At 37.3% G+C, this 24,701-nt stretch overlaps 1 long non-coding RNA gene across 1 annotated transcript in view; it reads left to right on the top strand.

The window, feature by feature from the left end:
• Nucleotides 1-13,604, top strand: part of LOC127544152 (uncharacterized) — a 50,397-nt gene extending 36,793 nt beyond the window's left edge. Inside the window, exons 2-3 of the long non-coding RNA XR_007949384.1 lie at nt 3,157-3,228; nt 13,192-13,604. This is a non-coding gene — a long non-coding RNA (uncharacterized LOC127544152). The remainder of the gene's footprint in view (nt 1-3,156; nt 3,229-13,191) is intronic.
• The last annotated feature ends 11,097 nt before the right edge of the window (nt 13,605-24,701 follow it).

The following is a 24,701-nucleotide window of genomic DNA, read 5'->3' as shown; positions in this document are numbered from 1 at the left end:
CTCACAATTTCTCCAAACTGTTGTGCCAAAGTTCCCTTTAAGTGACCCAGTTTCTCCAATTGTCCTATTTAATTATTCTGCCTCAGGTTATAATCTTTCCCTCTTAATGTTTGATGAGATAAAGGTCTACCTCAGTTGCTCTGCTCCAAAACCCCAGCTATAATCATTCCTCTTAAATGGTTGATGAGATAAAACTTTTATATCTTTAGGTTATAGACATTCCTTTAATGTTTGACAGGATAAAGGTTTATCCATTTTGGATATCATTAGAATATCAGTAACATCCCTCCATTGTGTCATCCTAGGGGCCTCCCCCACCAATATCTCCTCTTCGGTACCTCCCCTATTATGTCACTGTCCTTGTTATCCTATAAAAAAGCTTGCTGTCCCAATATTCAGGGCTGGACGAGACTATCATCTCAAAGAGTCTTTAAAATGATAGTTTCCTCCAGCCCTGGGACCAAGATCCATTTGGTCCCAGTATTTCTCTCCATTTAATAAACTACTGAATTGGTCTCTAACCTCTGTCTTGCTCAGTTTCTTTGGCATTACAAAACTTTCCTATTTCTGTTGGGGGTACATAGTCCTACCAGTTTCCCAGTTTCATCAACTCTTCATTCTCCTTCACCAACATCCTCCCATATTCAATCAGTTAGTATGTCTTATAAGTTCTACTTCAGCAATTGTCCTCTAATCTGTCCCTCTTCCTTCCCAATCTTCTAATTTCAGGCCCTCCATCTCTTCTCACCAGATCTATGGAAATAATCTAATTTTTTTAAAATTTCTTTTCTTTCAATCCTCTCCAATCCATTTTTCACAATTCTTGAGAAAATAAGTTTCCTGAGGCACGCTCAGAGATCATATTGTTCCTCTGCTCACAAACTTTGTGATTCCCTATTTTTTCCAGAATAAAATAAACTCATATTGACACATAAGACCCTCTGTAATCCACATCTCATCTTGCTTTCTAGCCTTATTTCACATTATTGCCCTTCACACACTTTCCATCCTGTTAAACTAGACCATTCATTATTCTCCATGCTCAATGTTCTATCTTCTCTCTAAACACTTTTGAGTGTGCACATATGCCTGCCTGAAATATACTCCTTCCACACGTGTCTCTGAGATCCTGTCTTATATTCTTCTAGGTTTAGCTCATCTACCACCTCCTCTTGGAGAAATGTTTCTGATCCCTCCAGTCCTTGGGAAACAATTTGAAATTATGCAAAGAAAATAAGCAATATATTTATTCCCTTTGACCAAGAGATCTCACAGCTAGTAACACAGTCAAGGAAGTAAAGAAAGACAGGAAGAAAGAGAGGGAGGGAGGGGAAAAAAAAGAAGGAAGAAGGGAAAGGAAAAGAGGGAAAAGGAAGAAGGAAAAAAGAAAAAGGAGAGAGGAGGAAAGGAAGGAGAAAAGTAAGAGTGAAAGGATGAAAAAGAAAGAGAGTGAAAGGATACCATATTTATAGTAGTACTTTTTGTGGTAGCAAGAAGCTAGACTAAGGAGCAGCTAGGTGGCACAGTGGATAGAGCCCCAGCCCTGAAGTCAGGAGGACCTGAGTTCAAATCTGACCTCAGACACTTAACAGGTCCTAGCTGTGTGACCCTGGGCAAGTCACTTAACCCCAACTGCCTCAGCAAAAAACAAAACAAAACTAGAAATAAAGTTGAGGTCCTTCAATTAACATTATTATAATATGTTATCTTAAGAAATGGACACTATGAGGAAGTCAAAGAAATATAGGGAGACAAACTAAAACAGAGAGAAGTAAGCAGAAAAACTATACAAAATGATCCCAATGTAAAGAAGAGAAAAAGAAAAAGAAAACCCAACAAAATATTCTAGTATGACAATGACGAAAATTAACTCTAAAAAAGACATGAGGAAAAGAAACTTTCCTTTTGTCAGAGGGGTGAGAAGCTATAGTTACCCATATTCCCCAGTATAATATTGGTTTTGTTTAATTATTTTTCTTCTTTGTTACAAGAAAAGACTTGTTATTTGTAATATAAAAAACAAAGGATATTAAAACTTTTAAAGAAACCTATACAGATAAGTAAATACAAAACATGTATAAATGGTCTGAGAAAAGCATTTTAAGGGGTTGGGTGGTAAGGAATCGGGAAAGCTCTTTTAGAGGCAGTACTTTTAAGTTGTATTTAGAAAGAAACTAGTGGTTCCTTGAGGAGGGAGAATATTCCAGGCATGTAAAGCTAGGAAGACAAGAAATGGGACTATTGTACACAAGCAACATCAAATAAACCAGTCTGCAAGGCACAGAGAGCATGTAAGGTCAGGTAAGGAATGATAGGTCTGGAAAGCTAACTGAAACCAGAATGTGGCTTGAAATGCCAGGCAGAGGAGTTTTATTTCATCTTACAGACAGCTGGGAGTCGTTGATATTTCTTGAGCAGGGTATTGACACAGTCGGACCTGTGCTTCAGGAATATCAATTTGGTTAGAGTGAAGGGGGAAGAGTTTGTATGCAGGGAGATCAATTAAGAAGCAATTAGATCAACAGAGAGAAAAAGCTAGAGAGACTGAGACAGATGGAAAGATAGACACAAAGAGACAAACATCAAGAGACGGAGAGAAACGGAGACTTGGAGAGACAGATCTTAGAAACAAAGACAGAGATAGGAGACCATAAAATCTAGGATGTTAGCTATGTGAATAGAGAGGAAGGGATTAATTAAAAAGACGCAAAAATGCTGAGAGGATAGTAAGAGCAGAATTTGGCTGAATGTGGAGAACAAGGGAGAGTGAAGAGGTGAAGATAATTCCAGTAAGAATTTCCTTCTCAGTTCTGTAGAAAGTAAATTCCTTTAGGATTGGAGCCATCTTTAATTTGTTTCCCCAGGGCCTAGCAAGCACACAGTAGGTAATTAATAAATGTTTATTGAATTGAATTTGTAATTATTCTAATCTAAAGATATTCTCTGGGATGTCTGACTAATAGGAAAGGGGTCCCCTAAAGGCAAAGCCTCTTTTTCTGGTAAATCACAGCAACAATGATTAACCCAACCCTAAGAATTCCCCCAGTGAAATTGGATCACTAGGGGTGGCTGGGTTCAATCCTCACCAAGGGGTCTCTGGTCCTGGGGGAATAGTCCTAGACTTGTTACTGACGATTATTCCCTCCTTCTGCGTAGAACTTTTGTCTCTTCGGAACAACTGCTGCAGTTCTGAGCCCTGCTAGGATTCCCCTGGGCATGTAGCCTAAGGTAATGATGTGATTGTTGCCCCTTGTTCCTTTGTCTCCCTACGACTAGGAAAGTTTCTTCATCTCCCACAAGCAAAAGCAGATTTTGCCAAGTAGTAGGTCTAATGTGCTGACTTCTGAAACTCTAAAACTATATACACATCAGAGAGAGTACTGTATACAACGATTAATTGTATAACAAAATTAACAAACATTTCAGTGACCCTTGTTAATCTCTGATTAAATGTAATAAAAAAAATCAAGCCCACCATTGAGTCCCTCAGGGCTTCACATCCCAATTTACCTCTGAGTATACTCCACCCACACAAATCTTAGCTAAGCATATTTCTATAAATATGGAACTTGATCACTGTCACATGTTGCAACCTGCTCAGACCCATTATTCTTTCCATTGCCCATGGGATGATCTTCCATTTTCACTTCTTTGGAGACTATTGTGTTTCAAGGTTTGCAACCATATAATACCCATACAAAGATGGTACTATATATAAAAGATGGATCTTTGTTTCTAGGAGAAATTTGAGGTCTTACGAGTTTTGCAATTTTTCGAAAGCAATCCAACAATACTTTTGTTCGATAATAAGAAATGATGAGCAGGATGCTCTCAGAAAAACCTGGAAAGACTTCCATGTGTTGATGCAAAATGAAGTGAACTGTGTACAAAGTAACAGTAATATTGTAATATGATCAGCTATGAATGACAGAACTATTCTTAGTAATACAGTAATCCAAGATAACTCTGAAGGAATTAGAATGAAAAATACTATCTATACCCAGAGAAATAATTGATGGTGTCTGAATGCAGATTGAAACATAATATTTTTTTATTTTATTTTTCTTGAGGTTGGGTTTTTTCCTCTGTTTTCTTTCACAATATGACTATTGTGGAAATGTTTTGCATGACTACACATGTAAAACCTATATTAAATTGCTTACATTCTCAGTGAGAGAATGGGGGAAGGAGGGAGGGAAAGAATCTGGAATTCAAAGTTTTAAATACAAATATAAAAAACTCTTTACGTGTAACTGGGGAAAAATAAGATGCTAAATAAAAATAAAACAAAAGCAATCCAATCCACTTTTCTGCTCCTGTTTAACTATGGGCCTAATTTGTTGTTCATTGGAATTTTATGTTGAGATATACACTCTGTTTTCTGTTGAGCCTATATCCCAAAGAGATCCTAAAGGAAGAAAAGGGATCCATATGTGCAAAAATGTTTGTGGCAGCCCTTTTTGTAGTGGCAAGGAACTGGAAATTAAGTAGATGCCCATCAGTTGGAGAATGGTTGAATTTTATGAAATATTATTGTTCTATAATAAATGATGAGGAAGATGATTTCAGAGAGGCCTGGAGAGACTTACATGAACTGATGCTAAATAAAGTGAGCAGAACCAGGAGATCATTGTACATGGCAACAAGATTATACTATGATCATTTCTGATGAACATGACTCTTTCCAACAATGAGATGATTGATGCCAGTTCCAATGACCTTGTGATGGAGAGATCCATCTATACCCAGAGAGAGGACTGTGGGAACTGAATGTGGATCACAACACATCATTCTCACTCTTTTTGCTGTTGTTCGCTTGCATTTTGTTTTCTTATTCATTTGTTTTCTTTTTTTGATATGATTTCTCTTGTGCAGCAAGAGAAGTGTATAAATACATTTATACATATTGGATTTAACATATATTTTAACATTTAACATATATATTCGATTACTTGCCAGAGGAGGGGGTAGGGGGAAAGAGGAGGAAATTTGAAACACAAAGCTATGCAAGGGTCAATGTTGAAAAATTATCCCTACATATGTTTTGAAAATGCAAAGCTTTATTAAAGAGAGAGAGAGAGAAAGACATGCTGATAGGCTCTATAGGTTGTTTTTCCAAACTATCAAAATTTGGGTATTAAGTGTCCTTGATCCTATAGTCTTCTTTGTGGTTAATTGGACCAGAGTCTTAGGAATTATTTGTTTCCAGGAGGCCCTGAAGTGATCCAGAGCTTAATGCCAGGATCACAATATTAGGCATAAAACCAAGCACTTAGAGGACCTCATCTGACTTTGTCACCAATTTTCCATAATACTTTTCTATTTCAGAATAGACTGATAAACCTAATTCTAATGCCTCCCCTCCTACAGCTAGGTGGTAAAGCAATAATCTTGGGGAGAGGAAAACCTGAATTCAGATCCAACCTCAGCAACTTAGTAATTATGTGATTCTAGACAAGTCCCCTTACCCTCAATCTGCCTCATTGCCTCATTGTTCAAACATAAAATGGGAATGATAGTAGTGCACCTACCTCCCAGCATTGTCAAGAGGATAAAATGAGATAATATTTGCAAAGCCTGGGCATTTAATACATCCCTTTACTTCCCTTTCCTTTCTTTTTTTTTTCCTCTTTGAACTGATAAATCCCTCCATGAAGCCATCATTTCAGGAAATATCCACACCAACCCCGCTCATTTCTAATCTGGTTGTGCACCATGCAGGTATCTTTCCCATCCCATCCTTTCTAGCTTTGTTTTATGTGCCATCTTCTCCCATTAAAATATAAGCTGTTTGAGGACAGATTCTTTCTTTTTGTTTATGTGCTATTTATATTCTTGGTGCTTGTTGTTAGACATAAGAATGAACCACAAAATTTCAAATAATTTTAGAAATTTATTTGGAAAAAAGAGAAAGCATGAAGAAAGTTGTAGTTCTCTGTGAGGTTACATTATATAGGGCTCAGAGAAGGGCCAAAGGACATTTGCCTGATCGGCTTCAAGGTAAAGTAGCCTGCAGAGAAAGGCAATTTGAGGTGTATATCAGCAGGTGCTGTTCAGTCATTTCAGTTCTGAGTGGCTTGCCATTGCCTTCTCTGCTTCATTTTACATATGAGGAAACTGAGGCAAACAGGGTGAAGTACCTTGCTCAGGGTCACCCAGCTGGTAAGTGTCTGAAGCCATGTTTGGACTCAGAAAGATGAGTCTTTCTGACTCCAGGGCCAGCACTCTTTCCACTGTGCTACTTGGCTACCCCTATATCAGCAGATAAGTCAGTCTTATTTAGGGAACCCAAAACACAAGCATTGAGTGTTCCTGAAAAAAGTCCTGGGTGGAATCTTGAGCATTCCCTGAAGCCATCTGGCTTTCCTGGCTTCTCTGAGGTCAACCTAACCTTTACAATGAAGTTTTTGAGTTAGACAATTTCTAGTCATATGAAGCTAGTTTCAAATAATATTAATAAATGATCAATTTAAAATATTTTCCACATTAGCCCAATAATGGCCATGTACTAAACCTTAATAAATGACTTATCTAATCTAATCACCATTCACAGAGACTCCCTTTCCAATTTGGACTCTACACTGGATCTTCTCTATAATATAAGCCAATTTCCCTATGTCAATAAGTCAATAGCACAGGTGAGTTTCTTTCTATGGTGAAATCGCACACACAGTTTTTAACCATAAGCTTTTAAACACTTTTATTAATTCTTCCCAATCTCTTCTTAACATATGTGAGGCTTCTTCCAATCTACAAGACCCTAAAATAAGCACTCACCTCCTATTCTTTAGAATGTCATTTCTTGAAGGGAGACAACAGTTCCTTCACCTTAGCATTGGCAGGCCTTCTGAAGATAGGAGCTTGCATTCCAGGCAAGCAGCCAGGGGTAGGGACAATTGCCTTATTTTCTCAGGTTTTTGGCTTAGGGATTTTAGTTGCATTTCAGTCCTACTGATGTCTTTGAGGGTGCAGAAAATGCACACAAGGAAGTTTAAAGACACAGTCAGTAGAGAATTTAATCTCATTAAGTGAGAGCCAATTTTACTCTCTAGATAAATCTTCTATGTGCAATTGGCCAGTGGTGCTACTTGCTAGGGTTTTTTTTAACATGTAAAGTAAGAAGGGCTCAGTATTGAACTTTAAATTTACATTTGGCTGCAGAACTATAATTGCAAAGTAAAATGTAAGCTCCTTGTGGGTAAAAGCTGTTTTTCCTCTTGCCTTTCATATGTGGCTTTACACTTTTTTTCCCCTGGACCTCTAATTTCATCACTGTGAGAAACTATAAATATGGCATGTCCTCTGCAAACCCTCATCTCACAAAACTGTCTGGGGATACTGAGAGATTAAATGATTTTCTTCCCTGTGGTCATACCACAGTATGTCATAAATTGGACTTAAATCAGAATTTTCCTAATTCCACACCTATCTATTGCTTTGCACATAGAAAATGCTTAACACATATTCATTGGATGCTTTGGATCCCAAGAATTACAAAGGAATGAAATCTACTTTGAGCCTAACATACTAGATTTATTTTCCTCATTTGTAAAATATGTATAATCACAGCACCTTCCTCCAAGAGGGTCCTAAACCAGCTCAAATAGGCTCTCAGAGTCAATTGTTAAATTTTCAGTGTAAGCATTTATGCCTCAGATATTGGCAAATGCTATAAATTAGGGTTTGATTTATTGTTTTGTTGATTGTCTAGACTTAACAAAGTGATGGAAAAAATTTTAACAATACTAATTAAACTTTTAAAATGTGTCCTACTTTTCAAATTAAGAGTTAAACATTTACCAACATTCTCCTACCTATCTTAAAGGGTTGTTATGGAGCTCAAATGAGAAAATATGTGTAAATTACCTTGTAAACCTTAAAGTTCTATATAAATGCCATGATTATTAGTTATCATTATACTAGAGTCCACATACCTCATATAAAGTTGCTGTTCCCAAGAAACCATCCTAGAAGTTACCCACCCTAAAATACAATTTGGGAGACAAGGAGTTAGAGGGATTTATAAGCAGCCTCCTCCTGAGATAGTGAATTTGGGAATTGGAAAGTGTGGTGAACTGAAGAAGGGTGAGATTGTACTGACCAGTAAAAGCCTGAAGGGTGATGGTTACCATAGAGACTGGAAAGTAAGATTTTGTAGATGTTTTTCCAGTACTGCCCAAGGACAGCGCCTGGCTGGCCAACACAAATATATAGTATGTTTGGCAGATATAACCCTATAGTGGAGTAAGATGCTTCACCAGGCACTTGATGAAAATATACCCTAAAGGAAATCCAATTTCCTTTCCCCAGGTTCTGTTTTCACCACATAACCTGATCTTAATTAGATTTTTTCAGGTAGGCTTCCTTATTGGAAAGAGAATGATCTAACCAGCCAACACAAATATCCAGTCCCTTTCACAGTGATATTTCCTCTTTCTCAGTGACTGCCCATATCCCTAATCGTCTTTACCACACATTTTGTCCCTTGGTTGTTTTGTGTTGTGTTAAGAGGTTCCTAATATCATCATTATCAGTTGACACTGTTTTGCCTTCTGGCTAATTGGAAAAAGGCCATAATAAGGCACAGCCCTCCTCTGTTTAGACCTCTGGACCACAGTTTTAAATAGAGTCAAGAATGCTGTATGTCTAACAAGGTCAGATTTGTCTGGAGCCTTGCAAACTTAATCAAAAGGGCTCTACACTGAAAGAAGAAAAAGAAAACTACCTAAGTGGACAATTTGATGGAAAACTGTCCATCAAACTAGGTATCATATTGAATAATTACACTGTAGGAAGAAGAGAAGACCAGAAATTTACAGGAGATAAAATTCAAGAAAGGATTCAACAAGAAAGTAGCAGGGAAGGGAGAAGAGGAGAGAAAAAGCAATATATGTGATAAGTCAGTATGGCATTATGAAAAAAGTGCTGGGTTTTTTTTATTAAACGTTTTTATTTTTCAAAACATGTGCATGGGGGCAGCTGGTGACACAGTGGATAAAGAACCAGCCCTGAAGTCAGAAAGACCTGAGTTCAAATCTGGCCTCAAATACTTAACACTTCCTAGTTGTGTGACCCTGGGCAAGTCACTAAACCCAAATGCCTCAGCAAAAAAAAAAAAGAAAAGAAAGAAAGAAAAAGAAAAACATACGCATGCATAATTCTGCAACATAGGCCCTTGCAAAGCCTTGTGTTCCAGTTTTTCCCTCCTTTCTCCCACCCTCCTCCTCCAGAAGGCAAGTAGTTCAATATATGTTAAACATGGTAGAAATATATGTTAAATCTAATATGTACATACATATTTATACAAGTATTTTACTGTACAAGAAAAATCAAATCAAACCAGAAAAGAAAATGAGTAAGAAAATAAAATGCAAGCAAACAACAACAAAAAGAGTGATAATGCTATGTTGTGAACCACACTCACTTCCCACAGTCCTCTCTCTGGGTGTAGATGGCTCTTTTGATCACAAGATCATTGGAACTGGTCTGAATCATCTCACTTTTGAAGAGAGCTATGTCCATCCAAATTGATCTTCATATAATCTTGTTGCTATGTATAATGATCTCCTGCTTCTGTTCACTTTACTTTTCATCAGGTCTCTCCAGGCCTCTCTGAAATCATCCTGCTGGTCATTTCTTATAGAACAATAATATCTCATAACATTCATATACCACAATTTATTCAGCCATTCTCCAACTGATGGGCATTCATTCAATTTCCAGTTTTTTGCTACTACAAAAAGGGCTGACACAAACATTTTTGCACATGTGGGTCCCTTTTCCTCCTTTAAGATCTCTTTGGGATATAAGCTCAGTAGAAACACTGCTAGATCAAAGGGTATGTACAGTTTGATAACTTTTTGAGCATAGTTCCAAATTGTTCTCTAGAATGCTTGGATCTATTCACAGTTCCAACAACAGTGCATCAGTGTCCCAGTTTTCCCACATCCCCTCCAACATTCAGCATTACCTTTTCCTGTCATCTTAGCCAATCTGAGAGGTGTATAGTGGTATCCCAGAGTTGCCTTAATTTGCATTTCTCTGATCAATAATGATTTAGAGCACCTTTTCACATAACTAGAGATGATTTACTTTGACCATTTATCAACTAGAGAATAAGAGTACTGTTTTAAGATCAGAAAGGCTTTGGTTCAGTATGAAGATTGAATGTGAATCAAAGCATATTTTTCACCCTTTTTTGTTTGTTTTTTCTCATAGTTTTTTTTTTTCCCCTTTTGGTCTGATTTTTTTTCACAACATGACAAATATGAAAATATGTTTAAAAGGATTGAACATATTTAATCTATATCGGATTACTTGTCTTGGGAAAGGGGGAGATAAGGGAAGGAGGGAGAAAAATTTGAAACACAAAGTCTTACCAAAATGAATGTAGAAAACTATCTTTACATATATATATAGAAAAATAAAACAACATTAAGAAGAAAAAAAGACATTGGTTCAAATCTTTTCAGAAGTTTTCTAGTAATTATAATTAGCCTCTGTAAATTTCAGATTACTTATCTAAAAGATAAATAATAATTGCAGCACTTTACTTACAGGGTTGTTAGTGAAGCACAAGTGAGATTATATGTATTAGTGTACTTTTCAAATATTAAAGCACTATGTAAAGTCAGATGTTGTTATATTCAGAAGATACTCTCATAAGGAAATCTAGGAACCAAAGAAGAAAAGTGTCATATAGTAGGACATTGGACAAACACTAACAGAGAAAGCAACAAGACCAATATTGTCACAAAAGGATACTACAGATAACCAGGACAAAAAGAGAAATAGAGGAATCTCAAAATGTGAATACAAACCCATAATGGAAACATGTCACATTCCTGGACTTAAGCTAGAATTCTCTCTCTGGTTAAAGTTGAACAATTAATTATTTGTCAGCATGCCTTGACAATAATTTCATGTTTTAAAAGAAATGATATTTAAGACTCAATTGTCACCCAAATGAAATTGAGGTAAAAAGGAAATGCACAGTTATTCTGAACTGAAGTGATCATTTTACTTTAGAATTTTGGTAGAAAATGTTACAGGAGCAACTTGTTAGTGGCTGCTGGGTGTTACAGGAGCCACATGCTAATGGCTGCTAGAGATCTAATACTGAGCAGCAGAATAGATCCCTTCATGTGAGAGGATGATGGTGATACAAGGAGACTGAGAGGCAGTTGCATTCTCTGATCTCTCCCCTCTTCCCTATTGCTTCCAATTTATTTCATTCCCTAATTCACAGACATCTGTACCAATAAAGGTTGATTTGCAATTCCTTCAAGTGTATTATATTCACAACTGTGGGGACCCTCAGAGAATAAACCTGCTCCTTCACACTTAGGCATGGTCCTTAACAATTCCATATTTTTTGTTTTATGGGAACACAATTATTTCCACCCCCACCCCCTAATAGCATGATCAATAAGTTTGTCCAAGTGAAGTGGCTGTTATCTGAGTCTGCATGCTGAGGAATGCAAACAGCACTATCAAAGTCTTTTCTGTCCTATTCTTCTGGAAGGTTGCAGGATGAGACACTATAGCAGATGTTGAATCTTGTGAGATGTCATGGAAGCAAACTTTCTGACAAATGAAGAAGAGGATTGTAGTCAGAACAGGCATTTTTCATAAGTCCCTCATCAGTCTCTTGGCTTGACCCTTTGATGTGTTGGCCCATTTTAATTATTCTGACTGAAAAAGTTTTACCAGGTCTGTTCTCCCTTTCCTTCCCCATGGATTACCGAAGAAACTCTCTGGGAGGATCCTACTTACAAACAGTTCTTGAGTGCTGCTGCTGCTGCTTCTTTGTTTCTTGTGTTTCTTATGCCCCATGTTGGGCGCCATTTGTTACAGGCGCCACCTGCAAGTGGCTGCTGGGGATCTAATTCTGACCAGCAGAATCGAACCTTTCATGTGAGAGGATGATAACTATACAAGAAGACTAAGAGGCAATTGTATTCCCTGACCTCTCTCCAGGTCTGTCTTGCCTCCAATTTATTTCATTCCCCAATTCACAAGCAACATCTGCATCAGTAAAGACTGATTTGCAATTTCTTCAAGTGTGTTATATTCACAGCTGTGGGGCCCCTCCAAGAATCTACTTGCCCTTTCACACTTAAGTGTGGTCCTTAATAGTCTAACATATTAGATTTTTAGAGAGCAGATTTCAAAAAGCTCAAAAAAAGACAAAGTAGAATCATGATATTAATTTTTTTTTATTTTATATCTTCAATGAGCAAAAAAATTTACTTTCCCATCTCTTCCTCTCCTTTAAAAAAGAAAAAGAAATAGAAATTCCTTCTTTGACTATGTCCAAAAACACATATGGATCTTGATCCTACCCTTAGAGTTCAGCACTTCTATCAGGAGTTGGAAAGCATGTTTCATCATTAGTCCTCTGGAACTGTGGATGATTATTGTGTTGATCGAGCTTAAGTCTTTCAAAGCGTTGTCTTTAAATGTTGTTAATTGATAAATTGGTTTGGTTCCGTTCACTTCATTCTGCATCTGTGTTTACATGACATAAAGTTCTTTGAAAGACCAGACACTGGAAGAAGCATTCAGTTTGTTTCACTTGGACCAAGAAGGCAGAACTAAGAGCAATGGGAATAAATGAAAGGGAAGTAGATTTAGGCTTAGTTGTAAAGAACATTTCTTAATTACTAGATCAATCTAAAAGTGAAGTGATAAGAGATAGTGGATTCCCCATCTCTAAAGCAAAGTTCAAGTCCCTATATGTATGTTGCGGAGGGTACAAAATGGCCTTGCAACCCTGAGATTCTTTGATCAAACAGCAATCTCATGACTCTCCCATCATAGCAGATCCAGCCAGAGTATGTAGATCCTGGAAAAGGAGCCAACTAAAAAGCCTTTCTCTCTGTCTCTCTATCTCTATCTTTCTTCTCCGTCTCCCCTCTCTTTTCATCCTTTCCTTTGTTTTTCTCTTCCTCCTCCTTTTTCAACCATATAACCATGTGGCATATGTCAGATTACCCCAAAAGGGGTTACCTTGGGATTATGATATAATGCTGTCCTAGGATCTATATGTTTATAATTATGGGGCAACTTTTAAGGATCATAATCTCAATTTATGTGTCATTTTTGACAAATATATTTGTACTGAGCTAGAAATTACTAAATGTCATATACTTGTTCTTCCTCATTAAATGTTCCTTCTTATTTCTCTAGGAAAACCCCTTCCATTTGAATGAGATGAGGTGAGATCTCTCAAGACAGTTGTGAAAATTGAGTAAGGCTTCATCTACTTCAGAGTTGGAGTAGGCCTGAAGGTCCTTGAGCATTGATTCAAGAGCATCCCTTTCTGCTATCCTCCCATGACAGCATTTTCTCCCTACTTCAGTCAAATATGGGCAACTATGTGCTTATTGGCCAAGTTCAATTTCTTGGGCAGTTCCCTCATTTAGAATGTAAGACTCTCAGCCAATGAGAATGATGGTCAGTGGTGGGAGGGGTATTTGCATTGGGACTATTTAAAGTGTAAAATCTGTCCTAAAAGGTGCTTCTTCCCTTCGATTGCTTGTTCCATGGGAGGGATGCCCATTTCTGGAGAGAACATACAATAAACTTTTGCTTTGCTTCTAGAGATCTCTCCAGTGTTTTATTGCATGGTGACCACTCACCATTCTGAACCACACACATTTTACTGAATGAGATTTTCAGCTCATCATGCTCTGCTCTTGCTCAGTACAGGAAAGGGAAATCATTTTCACTCAGAAATCCCTTCTCAAATGCAGTCTTGCTAACAATGTTCTCTAATTGTTTCATATGTACATATTTTATTTCCCCAACAAGAAACTAATTTCCTTTGGTGCTAAGACTACTTTATTCTTTTTATTTCCCACTTTTCTCAACATAATGCTAGTCAAATCATAAATGTTCAATAAAAACTTCCTGAATAGGATTGAAAGCAATTCACCACAGACACATTTATGTTTGTGTTCATGTAGCACCCCATTCTGAGCTACTTTCCCAACTCCTACTCCCAGCGGGCCAGCCACCCACCCAAATCAGCTGATTACTATTGCCTTGATTTCTAGAGGTAACTTTGAGAGGCTAGGGTTCCTAGTACTGTCAGTCAGAAGCCCCCATCCATGTGCTTCAATCAGCCAGCAGACGCCAATTAGGAATTTGAGCTAAAAACTTTTACTATTATGATAATAGCAAGAATAATTGTTACAAAACAATTTCCCATCCCTCAAGCTAGGGTTCACTTGCATAAAGCTGGAAACAAGAATTTCAAAGTTCTCCATGTTGGATTGGAACCAGGCAGGGATTTTTGGGCTTATTATATATATATATACCCTATCAAGTACCAGGAAAGGGACTCCTGAGCACACTCAAAGGAAGATGTTGTTAACCTGAAATCCATGAACTTATTTTAAAAATTGGTTGATAATTATTGGTAATTATTTTGATAATTGGTTTCTTTTATAAGCCTATGCTTTTTATGTTTATACAATTAAAAATATTGTTCTAAGAAGAGGTCCTGTAGGCTTCATCGGATTGCCAAAAGAGTCAATGACGTAAAAAAAAATGTAAAACTTCTACTCTGGGTGGGGAGAATGCTCTTTAATGAAATAGAGGCCTTCCAAACATTTCGGATGAAAAAAAAAAAGAAAAACCGGAGCTGCCAGAAACTTTGAAGTTCAAACACAGAAGTTAAGAGAAATATAAGAAGGTAGATATGAAAGAACATTGAATGGGACTGATTGGATGAAGTATTTCTCGGTCACATGATTCCTGTTCCCAGAGCAGGGACCCTGGGGAGGTCATATGATCGCTGGAGAGCTGAACTTTGAACCCTGGGATACAGGAAGTTACAGAAAGTGGCGCGATCTGTGGGAGGCAGCCAACATTGGTGATCCTTGGTGATCATTGGTCAAGGATAGTTGCATCATTTTAGTCTACCCAATGAGAAGGCTCAGGTCTTTTGCTTTTAAACCCTGGACAAGCCGGAAGCTGGCTAGGTTCCAGGAGCACGTGGCCGAGTTGGGATGTATTTCAGGTGTGTCTGCACCTTTCCCTAAAGGGATAAAATAAACGCTTTCTCTGAAGTTTCTCTGATTAGTTAAATTGAGAACGAGGGTTTTTCACCCCACTCATGCCAGACATTATTAAGGGACCTGATGAACAAATCCAACTAAAACAACCCAACTACCCTCTCATAAACCTATTCAACTCTGAATTTCATTTCTAAGGTGAAAAGCATGACCGATAATTCGAGAATAGTTCCTTCTCAGAAAAAAAGGGCATGAGATTTCTCTTCAGGAATCGGCAAAATAAAAGAACAGGTAGGTCAGTAAATAAAGTCATTTTCCTGACGCATGCTGGCAATGCTGCATTCATAACAAAGGTAGGTGTCAACGCGCCCTCTCAGGGCGTACTTCTGAGAACGTGTCCCACCAGAGGCACCTTTCTGCGATCACACCCCATGGTGTGAAAAAAGAAATAAATTCTGTATTTCTGCCCATAAATATTTTTCACTAGCAGACAAAGAAGCTATGATTTTGTAGCTACCTTACAGTTTAATGTTTTTGTTCAGGGCATAAATGAGACATTGTAAGTCTAATCCCTTTATCTGAGTAGCCCTCATCTCCACAATTATAACAATATAATACTTTTATTTATATAGGTTTCATATACTACCTACTATGTGCCAGGCACTGTCCTAAGTGCTTTACAAATATTATCTCATTTAATAACCCTGAAAAGCAGGTGCCATTAGTATCTTCATTTTACAGCTGAGGAAACAGACAAACAGAAGTTAAGTGACTTGCCCCACATTACTCTGTCCAAGGTTGGATTTGAATTTCGGTTTTCCTAATTCCAGGCCCAGCATTCTATCCTTTGTGACACCCAGTTACCTCCTCTGAGTTAGAACACAGTTAAATTAATTACTATATTGAAAAGAAAGGCCCTGATGACAATTCTGTATTGTTTGTCTGGATGGGACTTTCCTCAGGGGGACCAATATTATTAAGTGCTTGCTCCCCTTTGATGATATCTTTGAATAAACAATATTTGTGTAGTACATTTAACAGACAAGAATTAACCTACTTAATTGGAGAGATATAAGATATGAGATAGATTTATTATCAAAAACTCTTAAGAGATTGAAAACATTAAGAAACTGCTCACATTTTGGTAAGAAAAGGATGGCTTTTTTAATTCCTTAAAATTTATTTAAAGATAAACATTTTACCTTTCTAATTTTAACAATTCCAAGGGAAAAGATAATCTTTTCCCTCTTTGATTTTGATTCAGCATTAAAGACAAAGCCAAATAACTCTATGTACTTTCAATTGAAAAACAAATGGATTATTTCAAATGTCCAGGGAAACTAAAACCCGAAATCAATGATGATTTCATGGTCTGAGATCAACAAAAAAATATCTTTTCTAAAATGATGGGTTTATTTGAAGCAATTTCACGACTTTCATTAAAAAAAAAAAAAAAAAAAAGGAAAATGTCTTACTTTTGATTTCCCCAAACCAAGACAGATCATATATTCAAGAGACCAGCAGGTAGAAATTGGAGGAATGGAAAGTCCCTCTGTTTGAATGCCAAATTCGTCTGTGTAGATTTATCTCCATTTACATTAGTGAATAGTAAATCCTTTCTCCCATGAATACTATTTAAACTTGTCATTGTGTATTGATAGATGATCCCTCAATAACCTTCCCTAGCTACCGAGTTCAAAACTGAATCCAAATATTTACAATGATCAGAAGCAAGAAGATTTTGAAGCTTCATTATGATACCTGGGTTTTTAATCTGTCAGTACTTCAAGGATCTGTGATTTTGTCTACATGTCAGTATTTAAATTCCCTCTACAGGGATTTATGCCTGTCTATAATTTAGAACTGTCCATTAGTTAAAGAAGGGACCTAAGAAATCATTCTAAGCTAAAGTTTCCAGTTGAGGAAATTCAGTCTTAGTCACCTGAGTTTGGGGAGATTGTCTTGTCCAGGGTCATAATGCTAGTGTCAGAAGCAACATACCCCATTGCTTCTCATAAGTTTTTATATTATTGTTATAAATATCATTTAATTATTGTTATAAATATTATTAACTAAGGGATTTGGGGAAGGGATAGATTTGGGGCTGTCAATAGGCAATAGATTTTCTAGTTGTCCAGGCACAAGTGCTGGGAAAATAAATACAAAATAAGAAACTCAGTCTCTGCCCTCAAGAAGGTTACAATCTAATCCAGTAAAGATAACTTACAAAAGGAATTCGAAGAGGGTGAGGGGAAGATGATAAAGAAGTCAGAGTTGCCCCAGAGTAAAACAGCCAGGTGAGAAATGAGAGGAAGTTCTAAGCTGAGCTGCCTCCTTAAATGGAAGTTTCAGAGTTCACGGCTTTATCTTTCATCAGAGTTCCCGATTGGTGATAAAGGAAAATACCAAGATTAATGGAAAGTTGGGAGATTTTCCCAGTAGTGAGCTTCCTTGGGACAGGGTAGAGAAGTCAGAGTGATGCTGTCAGGTAAGAAATAAGGACATATACAGAACTAAATCCCATCCCTCTTAATTAGGATGTCCAGACCTGTTACTTCACTGGTCATAAAAAAATTCCAAACACTAATGCAGAGTATCAAATCATCTGTAAGTTACAACTTTGAGAATTGGCTCATATAAAGGGCAGAATTTGAACTGAGCCTTCCTGACCACAGAGCTGATCTTCTAATCATTACTTAAAACTTTCTCTTAACTAAGATGGCTACATTTAATTTGTAACATTTATAGCAATGTTATTTTGATATCATGTCAAAACTGCGCAGTTAATGACATGACTAGAATAAAAATGCATTATCCAACATTAATGTTAGAATGAAAGGATAAAAGCTTCCCTAGCTATTTCAGACTAAGCCTCTTGGTATGAAAGCACTATGCATGAAATGGGGGGAGGAGGGAAAGGGGGTGGCAAGGAAGTTGGGATCTTAATCTGTGGTTTTTCAGATCCTTTAAGTTATGGCTAACTTGGAGGAAGAGGGAAGGTCTGTAAATTTGGATAGGAACCAGATTATATCTTTATTTTCACTAACTTGTAACTAAAGTTTAGCATTTCCTTCAATAATTCATTTGCTTTTCAACACATGACTCTGAGAAGGATCCATAGGCTAAAAACTAGAAACTAGAAGCATCAGTGATATAAATAAGCTTAAGAACACTGGCTCAGGGGTCTATCTGAGGGTAAAACATTAGTTTTAATGCTTTAAAAACAATTATGTCTGTATACTCTGGGGTATTAATTTGCACTAACCAACCACACAAGATGATTGAAAAACCAAAATTCAAATGTACTGATTCACACTAATAAATATAACTGTGAGAGGGACTAGAATGCTCAGGGTGTTTGGTCAGTTTATTCTCTTCCCAGTAGGAAAACTGCATTATGATGAGAAGACTGCTCAGTGACTCCACAGTCAGATTAAAAGAGAATTGAATGGTTTTAAGGGAGCATCAAGCTATAATAGCCTGCTTCACCTTCTTTTTACTCCAGGTACCAGAATATTCCTATCAGCTAATCAGGGTGCCCCTTCCCTAGGTCTATACTCAGGAAAGTGACAAATTCTTATTCTCCAAATCTCCTTTTTCAATATTGCTTATCAGTCACCCAAAGCTGCTGTCATTTTGGCATCATGACAGACATATTACAGTTTCTAAGATTATGACTTATCTTAACTTTACTTACATTTTTGGGTAGTTGCTTCTTGGTACCTTAATCCTAGGTGTTCCAATGATATCCAAGGTGTTCCAGTGATAGTATGATGTATGAGCACAATTTCCATCCATTGTAACCTAACTAGTTGACTTCAATTTCCTACCTTGTGTCCACATTTGGGGATACATTTTACTTTTTGCGCCAGCGGTTTTTTATTCCCCGATGACTACAGTACCTAATGAAAAGTCTCTTTCCATAGACTTCCTCCCCCATCTTTGCTCAGAGCCCCAAACCACCTCCAGCCTTTATGGAAGGATCTAATTTCACATGACTCTTTTGCAAAAGGCTAAAAATCACTATTCTTAAGGCATGATTTTTTTAAAAACTATTTTGCTTTTTTTAAAAAATCAGTTTATGAGGATTAGTTATTCAATTCAGTTTAGCAAATACTGATTATGCGTTTACTAAATATATAGCACCATGCTAGACCCCAAGGGACTTAGAAAGATAAATGATATTCAGCTCAGCCAGGTGATAAAAAGGATAGAACTCTGAACTAAAATCTGTAAAAGGGAAGGACTTACACATATATTAAGCACCTACTGTGTGCCAAGCATTATGCTAAGTACTTTACAAATATTACCTAGTTTGATCACCACCCATCCCTGTGGATTTAAAAAGACCTCAGTTCAAACCTTGCCTTAGATTCTTAAGTCTTTGTGACTCTAGGCAAATCCCTTTTTCTTTTATATGCCTCATTTGTTAAAGAAGAATATCACTTCCCTCCCAAGGTTGTAGTGCAGATCAAATGAGACTTTGCAAATCTTAAAAGCATTATGCAAATCCTAGATGTATTATATCCAGTAGATATTCTTATCTCAGAAAGTAAGTTCAAAGGTAGGGTCCTTTTCAGTCATCTCAACTAAAGTCTTGCCAAAGGTCACTCTGATGACTCTGGAACTTACCTAACAAGCTCCTTTCTCTCCTGTTCTGCCCCTCCCCCAAAGTAGCCTCCAGGGTTTACCCAGAGAGCTTAGTGGTTGCTCACTCTGTCTATAAAAATTCCTAGGTAGGGCTCTTGCTCTTTAATAATAATAATAGGTAACATTTATATAGCACTTACTATGTGCCAGACACTCTACTAAGCACTTTATAATTATTATCTCATTTGATCTTCACAACAACCTTGGGAAGTAGATGCTATTATTATCCCCATTTTACAGATGAGGAAACAGACATATAGAAGTAAAGTGATTTGCCCCAGCTAGTAGTCTTCCTGACTCCAGACTACTATGCTACCTAGCAAGTTAATATCCCTTTTGCCTAAAAGGCCTTGCCCTCCCTTTCACCTCACCTGTTGAATTCTTACTGGTTCTTTAAAGAGCATCTCAAATATGACTGATCCCCATCCTATCCTCTCAGCCCTTAACTGGTATTTGGTAACTAAAAATGCATTTATTCTGTGTTAAAGTCATTGGCAGATATGTCATTTGTATTCTTTTACTAGATTCTAAGTTCCATGAAGATAAGATTTATCTTTAAATCGTACTAAACTAAATTGCCAAAAATTCAAACTCTGCTCCAGAGACACAATTTCTTTGAATGACAAATTTATGCTTGCCAAAAAAGACTGTTTTATGGAGAGTTCACACAGGACAAGCACTCACAAGGTGGTCAGAAAAAGCAATACAAGGACTTCCCAGCATGGTATGCCCTCATCAGAGGGGCTCTATGAAGCAGAACTGAATTAATTCAGAGGAAACATGAGATGCACAAAGTTAGAAAAGCCATGGCAAATGTTCATAGATTATGGGAGTCCAACCTGCGGCAGAGCATTCCAAGCTCATATTGGTCTGAGCAGCCAAAGTTGGACAAGTGAGATAACATAGAGAAGTCCTCTTGGTCCTCTTGGAGAACTAAGAACAACCCACAAACCCATCAATATCCACAATGTAGATAGCTCAGTCTTCAGTGTCATCAACTTTTCCAAAGACCCATGTTTTGTCCCTGAGAGTATTTCCTCCATCTAGATAGTAATCCTTCTTCAGATGATGTTCACCATATTGACACAATGGGATTGTAGGTTAGCTTTCAGACAGCAAACACAATCCCTGGCATGTGTCCATAACTGAAGCCTCTCTAACTTTGCAGGTGGAACTTCTCAGGTTTGTGTAAATGAATAGATAAATTAAAAATATATTTATTACATAAGTTCTATGGGCCCAGCATTGTGGTGTGTGTTCTACTGACATAATTTTAGAGATCCCAAGCTCACCTCCACACTGCAATGAGGCATCAGGGAGGGCTTTAGTAAGACTTGAGATTTGAATTGAATGTCAATGTAGTATAGTCAATCAGTCAATCAATAATCATTTGTTAACTACCTTCACTAAGCACTGAGGATTCAAAGAACAGCAAAACACATTCCCTGTCCCCAATCTAGTCAAGGAGGCATGCAAATAAATATGTAGTCAGATTGTTTCAATCATGTCTGACTCTTCATGACTCCATTTTAAGGTTTTCTTGACAAAGGTACTAGATTAGTTTGCCATTCCCTTCTTCAGCTCATTTTCCAGATGAAGAAACTGAGATAAACAGGATTGAGGGGCCATGACCAGGGTTCCATGGCTAATAAATATTTGAGACCAAATATTTGTGAAGATAAATTTTCCTGATTCCAAGCCCAATGCTCTATACACTGGGCCATCTAGCTGCCCAATAAAAATATAAATACAAATAAAATAAATAAATAAAAACAATCAATATATAGGATAAATAGGAAATAATCAACAAAGGGAGGGCACTAGAATTAAAAGGTGTTGAGAAAGACTTCTTGTAAAACAGAGATATCAAATGCCCTATGTAACCATGACACTGCCAAGTGCTGCTTAAACCAGATTAAAATGTAATTGGAAATATTTAATAAAATAAACAAAAATACGGTAACAGAGATAATATTAATATGTCATTTTCTAAGTCAATATGTAATCCACAGAGATCCACTAAGTACAATTAGTGATCTTATTTCCATTTGAGATTAATGCCACTGCAACAGAAGATAGGATTTTAGCTGGGACTTGAAGGAAGCCAAGGAAAGCCAGAGGCATAAATGAGGAGCGAGAACATTCCAGGCATGGGGTGAGAGCCAGAGAGAATGTCTGGAGCCACAGTTTGGAGTATCTTGTTGGTAGAACAACAAGCAGGTCAATGTCATTGGATGTCCAGATTATATATTGGGGATCTAACAGACAAGAAGAAGTAGGTTATATAAGACTGAAAACAAAACAGAGGCTTTAGTATTTGATCTTGGAGGAGATAGAGTTTTATTGAGGAATGGGGAGGACATAGTTAGACCTACACTTTAGGAAAATCTCTTCAGCTGCTGAATGGAAGATGGACTGAGGATGATGGAATGGGGAGACACTTGTGGCAGACAAACTTACCAGCAGGCTATTGCAATAGTCCAGGATGAAGGAAAATGAAGTTCTGGACTCACTAGATTGGTGCCAGTATCAGAGGAGAGAAGGGGACCTAGTAGAGAAACATTGCAAAAGTGAAATCAAGAGCCTTGGCAACAGATGGGATTATGGGGAGTGAAATGATTATTTTTCCCTTGCATTTAATGACTAATTATTGAATTAGGGCCAAGTCTTTCTATTTCCTGATCCAGAAATTAACTAGTGTGGGAAAATTTGGGTAAAGACTTCTCCAGGATAAGATCCAATCAAAGGCAGTCAAAGAAATTCTAAATTTAGAAAAAATTTCTATTCATTGTGTTAACTCAGATAAGTCTGGGGAAAGTGGGTTCTCCCTTTTGTCAGACAGGTGATGTGGAAATTGTTGTCTCTTTGACTGAGACTTGGATGATTCAAATTATATACCTCAAGACCCTCATTAGAATGAGCCCACATCCCATTATAATATTAATTTTCTTGTTAATTATTAGTCAATGGGAGTTGATTGACACTTTCAGGAACACCTACTCTTTCAAGAGCAAATAAACTGTGAGTCTACCTCCTCATAGTCCTTGGCATTTGAGAATGGCACTGACCTCTTTTATTAAAAATTGGAGAGAAAAGAAAATGAATTTGGTTTTGAACATGTTGAATTTGAGATGTACCTTGGATATCCAGTTTGAGATGTATGGAATACAGTTGGAGATCAGAGATGAAAGGTCAACAGAGAGCTTAGGTATGGAGAATAGATTTAATAATCATGGGTATAGAAATGGTCATTAAATCCATAGGAGCTGATGAGATCACCAAGAAAAGTAGTATTGGAGGAAACAGGGAAAAGGACCCAAGACAGAGACTTATGGGACACTGAGAGTTAATGAGTATGACTTGGATGAAGATCAGGGAAAGGGGTTGAAAAGGCACAGGTAGGTAGGAGTAGATTAGGAGGTCGGAGGTGAACCAGGAGAGAGAGAGTAACATCCTAAAAATCTAGAAAGAAGAAAATAACAAAACAAAACAAAAAAAAAAAAATGGTAATCAAGACATCAAGAAAGATGAGAACTGGAAAAAAAAAGGCCATTGGATTTGGCAATTAAGAGATCTTTGCTAACTTCAGAGAGGACAGTTTGGGCTGAACAGTGAGGTTGGAAAGCAGACAGTAGAGAGTTAAGAAGATAGTGAGATTTGATGTGGAGGGACTTATGTAGACAATCTTTTTGAAGAATTCAGCCACAAAAGATATAAAAGATAGGGGATGATAGCTAGTAGGAACGAAAAGATTAAATGAGGGTTTTTTGAAGAGGAGGAAGAGTATGTTTTTAGGTTGTAAGGAAGCAGCCAATAGATAACAAGAAGTGAGGAGGGATGACAAGATGGAGGATCTGCTGTAAAAGACAGGGGAAAGAGCATCTACTTGGGAGGCTAGAAAATCTGGGTTTGAATTCCACCTTGAAGTTTACCTGTGAGATTTTGGGCAAGTCATTCTAAATCTTCATGAATTTGGGTATCATCATTTGTGAAATAAAAGCAGATTAGATGGCTTCTAGAGTCCATTCCACCTTTAGAGTTATGATTTGATGTATTTTTTTAAAAGTCAGTTGCATTGCTTCACAAGTACACCTTAAACTTTTGTATAAATTGCTTAGCACAGTGGCTGGCACATGGTAGGTGCTAAATAAAACCTCATTTTCTTTCCCTTCTCTTAACTTGAACCTACAGAATATGGAAATCCTCAGAAACTTCTTTGGTTAGTGCTATTGGAGTTGCTGAATCCAAAATGAATGAGCCATTCCCCTTCTCCCACCATGGGGCAAGTTTTGAAAATGCTAGCCTTTGAAGATGAAGCTAAAAAGCATCCCAGAATAAAAAGAAATTAGCCATATAGATGATGCTGAAAAACACACCTAAAAATCATTGCTAAAGAATCTAGGGTATATCCAAGTCTCAATCAGGGAGAGTAAAATCTAAGACAAGCTGTGCTCTTCTTAAGTATAGCATTTATGAGGTAATGTAGCAGAAAGGAGCAAAGGCAGAGAGTTGCTGCAGTTTAAAAAAAAAAAAGTTTAGATAAAGGCCTGTCAAAGAGCAGGACTTTGCTAGTGAGTCGTACTCCATTCTAGATTCTGAGTTAATGAGTGATCCCAATTATTTATCTAGAAATAACCTGAAGAGATAGAAGGGTAATTCATCAGCTAAATGGAAATACTCCTTAAGAACACTGAACCCCTTTATGTTCTGATTCTATGATCACCAAGCAACTTCCCAATTTTTTACAATTTGGTGCCCTTAGTGGACCTATGCACCAAGAGGGAGTGCCCCACACAAATTGTTTGTGCCAGATGACTCTCCCTCTCATGGCAAATTCATAAATTGTCACTCTGGGTAATAAATCTGTCTGCTGTAATCTATTTAATATAAATCATACCCCCACAGCCTGATTTCCACTGGGTGAATTGTGATAAAAAATTGTTTTCTGGAGCTTAATTAGAATTAAGGCTTCTTAGCAGTTTTTGTACCATGGACACCTTCTGATGAAACCCATAGATTCCTCCTCAG

The sequence above is a fragment of the Antechinus flavipes genome, chromosome 1, assembly GCF_016432865.1.
Source record: "Antechinus flavipes isolate AdamAnt ecotype Samford, QLD, Australia chromosome 1, AdamAnt_v2, whole genome shotgun sequence".
Taxonomy (NCBI): domain Eukaryota; kingdom Metazoa; phylum Chordata; class Mammalia; order Dasyuromorphia; family Dasyuridae; genus Antechinus; species Antechinus flavipes.
This window is presented reverse-complemented; position numbering and strand designations above follow the sequence as displayed.